This window comes from Magnolia sinica, chromosome 14, assembly GCF_029962835.1.
Source record: "Magnolia sinica isolate HGM2019 chromosome 14, MsV1, whole genome shotgun sequence".
NCBI lineage: Eukaryota > Viridiplantae > Streptophyta > Magnoliopsida > Magnoliales > Magnoliaceae > Magnolia > Magnolia sinica.
The window spans coordinates 27,866,142-27,878,702 of NC_080586.1; positions in this window are offsets into that span (position 1 = coordinate 27,866,142).

Sequence of the window (12,561 nt, forward strand, 5' to 3'; positions counted from 1 at the left end):
GATCTTGCCAGTATTTCTGACATTGTATGATTATGGAGTTATATTTGTGTGCTTGGCACTTATCTTGTGCACACACTTTTACCACCCTCTAAGCTTTCTATAAGCTTATGTATGATAGATGCGTGTAGGTGGCGTTAGGTCGCAGCAGCGTTAAGCTTAGAGCGTGCAACTGTCTTCTAGAGCTTTGATTTCGATATATATTTTTTTCTTTTAGCATTGTATTTAAATATTTATATTAGTGGATATGTGATGATGATGTTGCCTTTATAATTTTGGTAAACTTGTGGTTATACTTATTACGAGTTAAAATGTACATTGTAAAATCCTCCTTGTAGGATCCCAAGATCGGAATCTAGCATATGCGCGCTGAGAGCCGAGAATGAAGTACTACAGAGGCTGTCAGCACTAGATTCGGTGATGGAAAATTTTGTAAGCCCGATTTCTAGGTTCGAGGTGTGACAATAAGTGTCACGTTAGCTAATATTAAGTATATTATTAATATTAATGTTTGTTTTGAAATCATTAGTATTATTAGCATTACGATCGGCTGTGAATTAATTAGCATTCAAATCCTAAAATCTAAGCTTAAAACTAATCCCTAGGATGAAAATCTTAATTTTACATTAAAACCCCATGATAAATAATTCAAACCCTATGCTATGATCTTAAATCTAGGTAGTGCGTAGAACTTGGATCTAATTGTACAAGTTAATGATTTGTGGTAGGGTTCAACTTTAAGGGCACATGCATTTCCTAGCAACATTAGTTGGCGATTTGACTCGTGAGGTGATGACTTCTTCCCCTTAGGCTTTCTATTTCCAAATTAGTTTAAGTAATAATCTTTATTGAAATTACAAATGTTATCTCATATCATGCGATCTCTTACATTAGATATAGACTCTTAAGACATGACATATATCTGATTTATAGTTGATAGTTGTGAACTGTGATTGCATGCAATAGTCACTTACATGATAGCTTCCATTTAAATTTCAATTCATAACCTATTGTGATTATTATGAATCAAATGGTTAACATACATCTGGCATGCTATAACTATATGCCTTCACGTGAATTGTTGTAAGTCGTTTATGGATCTCTGTTCATTACACTTACTAAGTGAGCAAACACCCTTGTGTGTGTGAACCCACACTTAGGATGTAGCAAGACAAAACGTGGTAAGAAATGGACCCTCGACTTAGAGGTTATCTAGGGCATGGAACACTAATGTGGGATTCACCATCCATAGGTTATACTACTTATGTGGCTTAGAAACGACCTCTTTAACTGCTCTGATTTAACCTTGCCCTACCTAACCCCTTTGTCGTCTCGATTTAATATTCCAAGCAACCTTTCACCACTTTAATTTAACATTTGTCCCATGCTTTGATATTTGCCTTACATGGCTTTGATGGTTTATACCCATGCGATGGTAATCTCTACTGATTGAATTTAATTGGCCGCTGGTCGATGGACATCCATTAAATATCCTAAGGTGGGAAACCTCATGAGTCGGGGATGGTGGTCATGGGATACTATGCCCGAGCTGTCGGCCTATGCTAGATGACAAGCCCCCCGTAGTGACTCTTGAGTTACTTAAATTGGCTGATTGTAATTGAAATAAGAATGGTTTGGCTAATCATGCTTTCATAGCATATTGGCGATGGCGGGTGGTTAATTTTGGATAGTGTAGTATGTGCCTTAGGCTTAGTGGGGGTATCACTTTGCTAGCTCCCAGACCATCAACTATCGACCTACGTACGTAATGTACGATGACTTGGTCATTATGTTGTATGTGATGTATGTACGTGATGTGTTATGTTGGTGACCAGTCATATCCATGGGTCACGAGCCCAAGTTTGACTGGATGAGCATCCCTAGGTCAATGCGCATTCACTCATCTATGCATTTAAACAAGACTACATCATGTATTGTTTTAAATGCCTTGTTGTTTTTAAATATGCTTAGCTAAGGCGGCCGTGTGTAATCTTGAGGGGAATTTACACTGAGTTGGCCACTCATTCATCGAATATATAACGATACAAGTAACACAGGTGGCTTAAGAGATATTCGTGTCCAGATTGATAAAGAGCAGGGTACGATTATCATGGATGCATGATTGTATCTGCTAAGAGAGGCTGCATGATCTTGTGACTCAAGTTTATATGCATTTTATTATTTCTCATGTGTAAATTGTGTAATTCTTGCATTTGTTAATATAGAGACATTGGTTTGTATAAGTCACTATGGGTAGCTGCTCATATATTCTGAATGTAAGTGCAAATTTTTCTTTATGTTTTGATTTGTCCATCTTCCACTAAACTGCTAACTCTAAAAGAAAAAGAAAAGAAAAAAATAATAATAATTTAAATTTGAATACCTTTAAAGGTTAACACTCAAGTTTTTGGAGAACGAGTCATATACTTAGGTTCCGAAAACCGAGGGCGATACATAAAATCTATTGTTCACCATTGTCCCTTTGGCATGGTCAAGTGATGGAATCCCTTCTAACCTTCATAATTCTCTTATGTTTGATTGTGGGATTAGTATATCCTATTGTTTACCATAGTCTACTGGGCATGACTAGGTCATGGAATCACTTCTTACCCTCACAACTCTCATCCGTTGAGAATTAGGTCAATAGAAGTTCAAAATTGATCTTATTTATTATATCTTCCAACTAGTTAAGATATGACTCTGATTCCAGTTGTGTCCTTAAATCAAGTAATAGATTTCCCTGATTGCTACAAGTGGATCCTTGGAAACCCTAGTTCCCACTTTTGAATTCTTAATTTTTTAATAAAATCCCTCACAATTACTCCATTTAATTCCAAATTTAGATTTACATCTTCTTTTAGTTCTACTTCTAGTTGCTTTCAGAATACACATGAGATTAGTTCCTATGGATTCAACCTCGGTCTCACCGAGATTATTACTATATTGCAACTCTACACTTGGGGTTATGAACACTTGGTGACCCTAACCCTTAACCAAAAACAACCTAGACCTCTAAACGATCTTAACTCTAATAGGTAAACCTTTTATTGATCACCCCTTAAGTCGTAAGTGCCTTGATTGATCATTCTTAAATTGGCTTTAAAGGTCTTCAGTTGTTGGAAATTTTACACAATTTTAACAACCTTCAGTCCCATCGAACCCACCTTCCATCAGACCGAAATTGGCTAAAATATGACCGCATGCTGTGGTAGAATTTTGGTGCGACTAAAGACCACATTCGGTGAGACCGAAAGCACCCAATTCTATCCAACAAATTTCTTGTCTAATTCGATGTAATCGAAGAGTAGCAGATTCTACCCGTTTTATGACTGTTAGAACTCGATTCCTTAATATAAAGTATCCAATCTTTAGAAATTTCGATGGGTTTTTTGTGCAATAGAAGCCTAAGTTCCATGATCATATCCCTCATCCTAAGCCTCTAAATCCATAATATCTAAGTTATGTTCCTTATGATTCATAACTCAAAAGAGGATTCCAACCTCAATGTTGAAGATAAATTTCATCTCGACCTTGTTCTAGATATTAGACTTGAACATATAGCTAAATACTTATCTAAACCCTCTAGAACACCCATCTAGGTGATCCCTGAGGATTACAACCTTCCATTAGTTGTCAGATGTTCTACCTAACCTCCCATCACCTTGGTGACTGAAAGGAGCATTGCATGCAAGGTGTTAAATCCTGTAACTGAAGCATTGATGACACATCGACATCATAATTGGGTGAACAATGGAAGCTAATTAAAGCACGGGCAACTTGAGAAGGCACTACAAAAAGGGCTCAATCTGACAAGTAACTCATTCATTATGTTAGATTAAGTGTAGAGTTTGAATTGCCAAACTCAATTAGGTTCTTGTGTAAGACATTGGTTCTTATATACGACATAAATCAAAGTCCTTGTGTAGGACACTGGACATGGGTGTATACGTGTTAGTTTCCGAGAGAGTATCCAACGGGAGTAAATGTAGGTCTATGGACTAGGACTGGGGTTTGTGGTGAGCCTATAGAAAACCACGTAAGTCTTCGAGGGAACTAGTCCTTATGTAAAATTGTAAAGGTTAGAGGTGAACCTGATTTAAAACCTCCAATACTGAAATTCGGTACACTCATGTGTTGAGTGCATCCATTGGGAGTGGAGTAGAGAAACCGAACCACTATAGATGCTTGTGTTTAGGATTATCTTTGAACACTTGTTTAATTACGTTTATGTGATTGAATGTTTAATTATATATACGCATGATGAAATGAATGTTAGGAGTTGATAAGTAACACATCTCATATACACATATACACTATTTTTTTTATAGACTAATTGCTTTATTAACACCCCCTCATGGGACAGAGCCTTCATTCTATAGCTTTGTCATCTTATTCTATCAAACAATTTCATATGCCTCTACATAAAACAATGGATCATTTAAGTATGAGCTTTCCACTCATCCATCGGGAAATCTAACAAATATCTAAAACAACTCTTCCTAAACATCTCTCTTTTAATAAAAGTGCTGGTAAAATCTTCTAATGTGTACTCATTCAAAAACTTCATAAAGCACTTTAGGTAAGTTGCGCAGGTATTCTTACTTGTTTCTTTAGGACCTGCAATACATTGGTCCAAGCATTGAGGGTTGTTAACCAATAAGGGTTGAGATTATCATCTGTTATGGATCAAGGTTGACATTCAATTAGGATGGGCCGGGGTTGTCATCCACTATAGGTTAATGGTTGAGGTTGTAATCCAACACGGATCAATGTTATCATCCAATATGGGTCAAGGTTGTCATCCAGACAGGTTAACAACCTCGACCCTTATTGGATGGTAATTTTGATCCTTACACCTGCAACCTCAACCATCTCCTTCACCCTTACACCAAACAACCTTGTCCATCTCCTTCACTTTCTTCATTAAAAAAACCACCACTCTTCCTCCTTCATTGTCTTTAACATGACATTCACAACTTCAAAATCCTTATCAAAATCACTTTTCCTACTATAATGTCCTCGACCACCACCCTCAACCCACAACCACAACAAAATCTATATAGAAAAAGAAATAATAAACAAAAGAAATCAATCAACCCACAACCATAATAAAATCTATACAGAAAACAAAACAATAAACAAAAGAAATCAATTATAGATATGTTCTACTTATTTGAGGCTAATATCCATATAAAATTCTGTTGCAGAAGATCACTTTTTTCAACCAAACTTGATGCCGAAGAAGATGATTCCAAAGAATATAACACTGGAGAAGATAATGCTAGAGAAGGGTGTTATACGGGGTGGTGGTGCGTCCTAAAGAAGAAGCTTCGAAAGGGATTGTAGTGCTTGAGATTGTAATTGAAAATGGGACCCCAGGTCTACTTTGGCCCTACATAAGTGATATCTGTACATCGCATGTGGGTCCCATCTTCCTCTTTCAGTTGACTCCACTTTGTCCATCATTGCTGGAATTATAAGGAAGTACGTTGCCCAGAGAATGATTGGTCCTACCAGGTGGACCACACCATACGGAAACAATAGGTACTATTTTGGCCAATGTCAAGAATTTTTTTCTCGTTATGGACCACATATAGCTCATAACACCTTGAAGATGCCATCTTCCTAAAGAAACCTGGGGCCATGAACATTATCAACGGATAGGATATACCTTCCAATGGGCCCCATGATCATGAAGCTTCATTCGATGCTTTGTTTTAAAAAATGGGGAAGAGCTTTATTTAAAGCTTCTCGTGCACATAATCTGCTCCATATAGACGTGCAACAAATGAAACTCCTTCACACTACACTCTGTGTAGCCATCTGTTGAGAGTCAAATATTGCATATTTATCCTCTCATATGCATTATTTTCACATTCATTTAAGTGCTAAATTAAGCTAATAATATATATTTTCTACATGCGATGTGATTTTAAACTAAGGATATGTCCTTAAATAAACAATTTAAAGTCCAAATTCATGAAGCGTGGAATATTGAAGAATTGAGAACTCTAGGAAAATCATACAATCAAGCCATAAAGATCCAAGAAAACCAAGTACCAAATTTGAAGAAAAGTATGGAAAATCAAACAATCAAATAACAGGCTATTCAGTTTGACTGAAGTCAGGTTCGGTCCAACCGAAAATGGCAAAAACAATCCAGTAACAAACAGTGGATTTTAAGATAAATTCCTCTTGATCGAATGGCTAATTGGTGTGACCGAAGTCGTGTTTGGTGTGTCTGAAATGTGGTTCAGCCCAACCGAAAGGAGAGAGACTTTTTAGAGAAATTCAATTTTAATAGAAAGATTCGTAGGTTGGCTTTGGTGCGACCGAAGGCCCTTGTCAATGCAACTGAAGCGTAATAAAAGTGCACGATTTTGAAGTTAGTTCAAAGTAAGTGTGAGATTTTCCTATTTATGGGGGGTGTTTTAGGCCATTTTTGTGAGACCTGTCCTGAGTTCACATGTGTGCATTTGTGTGTGTGAGTATGCATCTCATGTATTTTGGTCCCGCGGTCCTACCGGTCAAATTTCAACGACCCGCGACCTTCGGATAGTGATTGCGGTCACCCTCGAGTTTGGTCATGTAGACCCAACTCGGATTGACCCAAGACCTATGCCATTCCGACCGCATCGTCGCCGCGATTCCAGTGCCGCGTCTCATGCGTAAATCCGGCATGTCCATCAAAAGTTATGGGCCGCGCATTATTTGGACCGTTGATTGCATTTTTGGTGGGACCCACCTGATTGCACATTTCCCCATGTGCACTATTCCCCATGTAAGCCACCTTTAGGCTAGCAATAATGGCTTCTTTTCTCAAGAAAACCATGATGAGATTAGCTTCTCTAGGCAATGATGAGCCACCCTATCCCATGAGCAATGATTATTTCTCTTTTCAAAAATTCATCTTTTTCTAAGAAAGCAATCATTTCAACCTTAGAAACTCTCTCATCTCCCTCTCTCTTTCTTCATTTCTCTCTTCTCCTCTTTGCAAATGTCCTCCATTGCTGAATTTTTCCAGCCCTCTATCATCTTCTTCTCCCCTAGATCTAACCATCAAAGATCCATCATCACCATTGAACCTCCTTCCTTGTAGCTTAAGGAGCATGGTGGTTGAAGAATCTTGAAGATCCAACAAGTGGGTGAGCATGTAGAATAGATTGCAAGGTTCTTATTTTTCATAGATCTTTTGTTGCTTCATATGGAGAGTGTAGGACTTACCACATCAATGGTGAAGGTCCACCACTCCTTGGATAAGTTTTTTTTTAGCCAACACTTGCATGCATGTGATCTTGATGGGGCCATTCTCCATGGACCCCATCTTGATGAGATTTCCTTTATCCTTCTCTTCTCCACTTTCTATGGTTTGGATGTAATGATTATGTGGCCCACCTGATGTGCCATGCAACCAGAATTTTTAAATTTTGGGACATCCAGGCCCAAGTTGTTGGACACCTAGGCCCAACTGTGCTGCCTAGTTTTGCTGCTTGATTTGGAAAGCCTTTGGGCCTGATTTTATGAATTTTCTTGGGGAGGTGCTGGGCGTAGGAGTTGTGTGACACATCAGGGTGGACCCCACCTTATGGAATCTATGATTTATTTCCCATTTATTAAATTTTTGGGCTGATCTAGACAGCAACATGTTGCTGTCCAGATTGCTGGAAATTTTTTTATGCTGTAATGTATGTGTTGTAGGCCTTATTTGTGGTCTCATTTTTCCTGATTTCTTAGAATTCTCTTTGAGGTATGGACCCCACCTAAAAGTATGCTAAACCTCAGCTTCAAATGTCCCTATTTGATGACCCAAAAGGGTGGGCCAAGGAGGGTGGACGGTCCAGATTTTTCTGGACTGTCCAGCTACACTGTTTGCTGGAAACTCATAAATATCAGCCTGATTTTGAAATGCTGGGCCACCTTTGTGGACCCCACCTTAATGTATACTTGTATAGGAAGGTTGGCCTTGTATTTTTCCAAACTTACATAGACCTGGGCCCACTCAAATGGGGTGCTAAAGTCAGGGACAGCAGCATTGCTGCAGCAGGAAAATAAAAATCTGGACCTTGCTGTCCATAAATTGCATGAGTTAAATAAAATATTTTTACTATCCCAAAAATCCTAAATTTTTGTAGGGAGGTGTCCCACCCATAGTAGGACCTATCCACAAAATTTCAGGGCCAAGGAATCCTATTTGGGCATCCAAAAGGGTGGGCCAACATACTGGACTGCCAGAAATTTCTGCTGTGCAGTCCAGCAGCATAGTCCCATAAAAATAATATTAAAAAAATAATTTCTAAGAAGGTGGGCCATATTTCTGGATGCCAACTTATTTTAGGCTTGATGAGGGACCTTGGGTCCAAATTTCAGGAATTTTGGAGGCCCAGAACCCACCCATTGGATGGCCCAAATTCAGGACAGTTATATTCCAGCAATATTTCACCCTGGATAGATTGTATTCTTTAAATTAATTTAAATACTTCTGAGTATCCTAAAATCATGAAAATTTACAGAAAGGTGGTCCACCCATGGTGGGACTCACCTACAAATTTTTGGGGCCAATGGAGCCCTGTGTACACCGTGACAAGTGCTGGAATGGCTCACCACGTCCAGGTGTCCCGATTCACCAGATTTTCTTAATGGTCTGATTTATTTAAATTAATTAAAATACTTCTGATCGTCCAAAAATCACAAAATTTTGAGGATTCGTGGTCCACCTATGGGAGGACCATCTTGTAAATTTTCATGGCCATCGGGCCCCTGTACTGATCGTGGTGTGGCTGCAAACTTGGGTCAGTTTTGGGCCAGATACTCAGGCCCGTAGGACTACCCACCACGGGAAGCCCCTACCTTGGGCGGTTGCTAGGCCTGTATTCCAGCGGCATGGCCCACTTCTAATGTGTGTTGTGTATTCCCCTCTCATCTGGTGGGACCCACTGTGATATGTGTGGGTCACCATGGGCCAGTAACCCATCTGAATTAAATAAATTTCTGGATTCCAGCAGGCCCAGGGAGTGGGTGGGCTGGAATTCCAACAAGGGGCCCAAATTTGCTCCATAGTGGATTGTTTTGGAGTTGTTGTGGCCCACCAGATTTAAGGGAGTATTGCACACACTCCTTGCCTTATTTCCTTAGATATTTTTGGCCGTAATTAGTGGCTCTTAAGGCTCACCTTTGTGGTGATGTTGGGGGTTAGCCTTAACCAGATTTTTGAAAGTTTATAGACCTAATGAGCTGGAAACCTATTTCTTGAGCCCAAGATCGTGTAGGGCCTGACCTTATTATTTCACGGGCCCAACGAGCCGTCTACAGGCTGACCGTGTGTATTTATTAGCCGTGATGCCCTCATGAAATGCTTAATTATGGGCTGACTTGCGAGGCCCACATAAATGTATAGTGTGGAGGGCCTTGCTAAGTCTTTGGGCTGATGTGGCAAGGCCCACACTGTCAGTATAGGCCTTGCCTATGTGTATTCTTGGGTTTATGAGCTGCCCTCAAGCCCACCATAATGTATGAATTGGATGACTTTTGTTTTGGGCTATTTCTTTAGGGCCCATTATGTGATATAGTATATGCATGTTTGTGTTAGCAAGTAGGCCTTGTGGACTCAGTTCTTTTGGATAGGCCCACTGATCTTGAGCCTATACTCTCCTATCTATTGTGATGGGCTTAGGGGCAATGATACACAAGAAGTCGGGCCCTTGGCTGCCCATTAAACTGACCCTGTACTTAGGCCAAAAGTGAGGCCCAACTCACTTGTGTTAAATGTGAAACTTGCCCATGTAAATGAATTCTTGTGCTGCCCATGAAGCCCACCACAATATGTGGAATTATGACCTTTGTGGTTGGGCCCAAACATTACTTGAGGGCCCACTATATGGCTTATGAGTTGGGCTTGGTGTATGGCCTACTAGTCCACGCATTGCTTAGGCCTTAGATCTTTCATTATATGGGTAGTGGTGAGCTACCTCTTGGAAACCAGTTGAGGTTGGATGTCCTCCTGGGTGATCCTAAGGTAAGCTCATAGGTTTCTCTATGGGTGGTTAAAGGCCCACCATAGACCTTAGGCTATTTATTTAAGGTTCAATATGCATGTATGTAGAACCTACCTTAATGCATGTTTGGTCCAGGCCGTCCAAGCCTTGGATCGCCCGATTGTGGAAGCACTCTCTGCCTTGGGTTGCTGCTGGACTCACAATCCAGTAGTAGGCCTACTTGATCTTTTCATGATATATACACACTCTCCATCTGGTGCGGTTCTCCAGTGAGTATAGTTGGCCTTCATGAGATTATTTCCACATACTCAACTAATTTCTGGACCTTAGCAGGCCCAGGAAGTCAAACGGGCCAAAAGCTTATCAAAGGGCCTTCAATGTACAATTTTATGGTTACAACTTTATTTAACTGTGGGGCTCACCATATTGAGAACTTGTGTACGTGTTACATGCTTATGCTTTCTTATAATCCTTGGGCTTAATCAGTGCATTCTTTTAGGTCACTTTTAGTGATCTTATGAGGACCCCATCTTAAGATCAGAATTTTGGGACATCCAGTGAGCCCAGATTGGGCAGGGACATCCTAGCTTGGCCCAACCATACATTGGGCCGACTTCCACCATTTTGATGGACTTGTGGGCTGAGGTAAGGATAGTATTGGGCCCTCGGTTGCCTACTTAAATTGCTAATTATTGGGCTGATATAGTGGGGCCCATTTCATCCAAACTTAAACCTTTTTTTGGGTCATATATTGTATACGCGGGCTGCCCACCAAGTCCAACTTAATGCATGGATTCTATGGCCATTGGGAATTGGGCCTTGGGCCTTAATTCCCCTCTTAGAGCCATGTTGTTAAAAGTGGTATTATATCTTTTTATGGCCTATTATGAGGAATATATGTATGTAATTACTTTTATTTTTATCTTAAATGTAGGCCTTGGGCCTTTTATCCATATAGTTCATGGTAGATATGCCTTTTTGGGGAATGGTGGTTAAATGTCCCCATTATGGACCCCTCTAGGTCTGGTTGTATTTAAAAGTGATTGGATACTTATCTTAGACAGTTGCTAGGCTCATTTCTATATTACTTAGACCTGTAGTTGTATGCTTAGTCTTGTGGGCTACCCCAGGTAAATGGGCCCCCACTAGAGGTGGGATTCCTTATGGATATTGTCTAAGTACCTAGTCTTGGTTCCTTCTTGGATAGGAGGAATGTAATTTACTTTGTATATCGCCGCATAATGCGCCTAGACCCATCTTCATGACCCATGTGCATCATTGTATGCTTGGATGACGCTGTGTGTGTGGTTATGATTGTGCCATTGGGCATTGCATGCTGTCTTCCCGAGGGACGTAATATTCCCTCTTGAGCATGTTGGATGCTTGGAATTGATGCATAGTTGATTGTGTGATTCATGCTCTGGCATTGCATAATATGATCATTATCACCCTTGCTTCATCAGGGTTGTAGCCTCCATAGATACATCATGGATGGCCATGTTTGGACACCGGAAATGTTACTTGAGCATACTGGGTGCATAGGATGCCCATGGGTGAAATTCCCAAAACTTCCTTGGTACCAAGGATCTGCTCCAACGCCGTGACCGAGTGGAATATATGAGCGCACGAGGGCCTTATACTATTAGGCCGCGACTCCCACTGTCGTGTAGTCGGTTGGATAGGGGTGTGGCCTTACTCGCCTGATGTAAGAGGGCATTGCTAGGCTGAGTCTGACCAGCTCGTGAATGGGTCCGCTACCGTCAGGCCTTGCTGGTGATTGGTTGTCCACAGGCGGGTAGTGAGGTCTCTTACGCTCATTTGACTGTGCGAGGTCTGTAGAGCGGCAGTCATCCAGCAGTGTAATGGACCCCGGTGATTTCCTTATGATTGGAAATATACTTGACATACGGTTTGGTTATGAACACTGGCATTACTTGCATCGCATTAGTATTGGTTATGTAAGCCCCTTCATGCATTGCCTTGGTATGGCGTCCAGTACTCATTGCATCATATTCATGATAAGCCTTGGTAAGGCTAGTGATATTCTCATTGAGTATGTCTCCTTCCTGTATCTCCTATTATTCTTCGTGCACTATTATCACACACTTACACCACCCTCTAAGCTTCTATAAGCTTATGCACGATTGATGCGTGCGGGAGACTCTAGGTAGGCGCCAAAGTAGCAGAGTTTGGATTAGAGCTGAGCTTGAGGACCCAGTATTGCATCATTCATTTCTTTCTTCTATTATCTTATGTATGTCCTTTTGGACCTCATGTAAACTTGTAAAAGTTCAAATTCTTAGTGGATTTTGTGATAAGTGCCTTTTTTATTCTCAGATTTACTTGTTGTGATCTTGGGTATGCTCGTATTGGAAATGGTTATATTGTTATGGAAATCCTCCTTGTAGGATCCCAGGATCGGAACCTGCTTCAGGAGCCGAGAATGGGGTACTACGGAGGCTGTTGCGGCCAGAACCGGCCATCTGGTTCCTTGTGAATCCGGTTACCGAGTCTGGGGCGTGACAATTTTAAACACGAATTAGGGCGAGAGAGAGAGAGAGAGGCGACAAAG